The 3044-nt window shown below is 31.4% G+C and overlaps 1 long non-coding RNA gene across 1 annotated transcript; it reads left to right on the top strand.

Moving 5' to 3' along the window:
- The first annotated feature begins 339 nt into the window (after positions 1–339).
- On the top strand, positions 340–1232 carry LOC127258256 (uncharacterized). The gene is made up of 2 exons (XR_007840280.1): positions 340–469; positions 692–1232. It is a non-coding gene; the product is annotated as an uncharacterized LOC127258256 (long non-coding RNA).
- Positions 1233–3044: the final 1812 nt, after the last annotated feature.

Below are 3044 nucleotides of genomic sequence, written 5' to 3'. Positions count from 1 at the left end.
GTCAGCGCCGTCGCTTAACTTTCATGACTTAGTTTTTCTGGACCAGAATCATCGTTTAAAAATGCCAAAAATGTTAATAATCTCGAAAAAACAATTATGGATCATGCCGAGCAGAATAAATCAATAAAGTATGCCATAATAAGATATTGTGATGGTTTTCACACTGAAATTCAAGTAATACACATTTTTGTTAAGAAAAGAATAGGCTAATATTTGGAGTTATCAAACTTAATTATATATGTAATATTGCATAATAAATAAAATAAAATAAAATAACAACCGCTAATATCTGAAAGCTACACAACCACAGGTTTGTTCTACACATTTGCATTTATCATATTATTTTTTTCTTATTCATTTTTTGTTTTATTTTTACCCATCGTTGAATCCAACCATTTCATCTTTCTTGGATTGGAATCACTTACATTTATCCTTGTTCTTTCTCTATTAGTCTTGTTCCCCTTTGTTGGTATTCTCCATGTTATTTTTTTCTTCATTTTTTGTTTTATTTTTATCCAACCATTTCGTCTTTGTTGGATTGGAATCACTTACCAAGATAAATAAAATTGCAATAAGTATTTCTAATTTATAACCAATTATCATTGTTGTCCTTTAATTATTATTCTGCAAAAATATATCCTATATGTTGGAAATTTTGGCCGACCTCAACTTTGATGCGTGGTTACCACAGGTCATTCTCACGCCATGGACTAAGCCGAAAACCGCCGTCCCTTCACCGGTCGCTGGTCGATGCTATTCGAGGCTGAATTAGTGTCGTTCGCGTTCAGAGGAGTCGACCATAGGGAGCTGGTTGCTGGAGTTGCTGGCCGCATCGTCGCCGGGACGCTTGAGGAAGATTACCGGAGCCGCCGTCGTCGGCCTCTTGGAGAGTCGCCTGAAGCAAATGTTTTCGCCGCTAGAAGTCCATCATAAATTGTCGCGGCTTGGATCCCAAAACGAAGCAGGCTGCTGCTTGCTTGATTTAATTTGTCGATCTATGTCGTCTTTAGCGGTGCAGGATAAGGGCTGCGCGATGAATATGAGATTAATTTCAGAAAATAGACACAAACAAGGAAGTGCAATTCAAGTCCTATGTGTCGATTGCATTGCCTAATTTTTGGGTTCTGTTTGTTTGTGTTTTAATCTCTTTTCCAGTTTGAGTATTTAGCCTTAGTTTAATGTGATCATTTCATTTCGATTTTGTTATTAGTTTAATTTGAGTTTTCTTTGAATTTGCTTCTGCTAATTTATTTTGTATTTTGTATTCGAGATATTGTTCGAAAAATCCAAAAGATCCGAGAATAAATTCACAATAGTAGTACCAGAGCCCTAGTGATCAACCGACCGTAAAATTGAAAGAAAATTTGGTTCAAGTTTGGTAGGACTCGAATAGTGATAAAAGACTAAACTCTCATTTCTTTATTTTCGGTATATCATGTTTCTTAGTGAAATTGTGATTGATAATATGTTGAAATTTCTTGTGTGAATTGGCTATGCATTTCTTTGTGATTGATTGAATAATCTTGGAATTTGTCGTAATTTCTTGTATTTTTTAATAAATTTTTTTGAAAAATATTTTTGATTCCTTGGTTATTTCTCTTATGCAGTTTCTTGGGCTATATTTTTTTTTAGTATTGAGAATTTGAATTTCTATAGACAATTATTGGATGCATGTTGATATTTTCGTGTGAGATAGAAAATGCATGTTAGGTATTGTTTGAAAAATGCCTAAAAAAATTGTAAATTGAAGGATAATCAAGAATAAAATGATTTTGTTGCATTATGTGTTTCCTTAGTGAAATAATTGAAACGCATGTATTAGATTCTTAATTTGTATGCTACGTGATTGCTTAGTTTTTCCTCTATAGGTTCTAGGGGTGAACAAAATATCCGAAATCCGAAAATTCAATTCGAACCAAATCGAAATTTAAAATTTGTTTCGGATTTTTCGGATTTTCGGATTAGATCGGATTGAATTTTTAACAAATTTCAAATTTTTGGATCGGATCGGATCCGTATACTTAAAATTCGAACCAATCCGAAATATAATATTTTAATATATTTTTTTATTATATATATTTAATATTTTATTAGAAAATATTATATTTTAATATAAAAAACTCAAATTATTAATTATATTTTAATATATTTAATTTTTATATATTATATATATATTTAATATTATAAAATAATAATAAAATATAAAAGAAATTTAAAAATAAAAAATAATAAAAAAAATATTTAGAATTTCGGATTTTTCGATTTTAGTTCAGATTTTTCAGTTCGGATTACGGATTTTCGGATTTCGGATTTCGATTATTTCGGTTCGGTTCAGATTGATTTTTTCAAAAATTTTGGATTTTCGGATCAGTTCGAATTTAGCAAAATTCGAACCGAAAATCCGAATGTTCACCCCTAATAGGTTCTTTGTGAGAACAATAAAATTCGAAGTGTTGAAAATCAAATTGCATTTTTCTTGTGAAGAATTAGTTGAAAATAAGCATGAGATGCTAAAATTAGACCTAATTGTAGAAACTTATGAATACTTTGATGCATGATGTTGTTTACTATGTGATGAGTTGCATATATTCCTTGAGACCTTTGCAATTTGATTGTTTAATTGGCATTACGTGAATTGACTTCCTGATGTAATCCTATTATGTGGATTGTCTTGCTGATGTGATTCTTAAGTGTTCTATATGTGATAGATACTAGCATTGATATTTGTTGATCATGCTTGTTACTCAGATTGCATGTTTTTGTGGAATAGTTGTTATTGTTTGATTAAAGCATATTGTCTCCTTATTTGATTGTTTGTGGTCATCGAGCCTGTATATTTGTTCTTAAGCTGTGAGTTTTATGTGGTTAGACTGTAGGACTTTGTGTTTAGGCTGTAGGACTTTATGCTTAGGTTGTAGAATTTTGCGCTTAGGCTGTAGGACTTTATGCTTAGGCTATAGGGCTTTGCGCTTAGGCTGTAGGACTTTATACTTAGACAATAGGATTCCGTAGTTAAGTTGTAGGGCTGCATATTTGAATTGTAA

Source organism: Andrographis paniculata, unplaced genomic scaffold, assembly GCF_009805555.1.
Source record: "Andrographis paniculata isolate CXL003 unplaced genomic scaffold, ASM980555v1 Contig59END, whole genome shotgun sequence".
NCBI classification, from domain to species: Eukaryota; Viridiplantae; Streptophyta; class Magnoliopsida; order Lamiales; family Acanthaceae; genus Andrographis; species Andrographis paniculata.
Note: the sequence above shows the minus strand (reverse complement) of the source record. Positions and strands in the feature narration are given on the sequence as shown.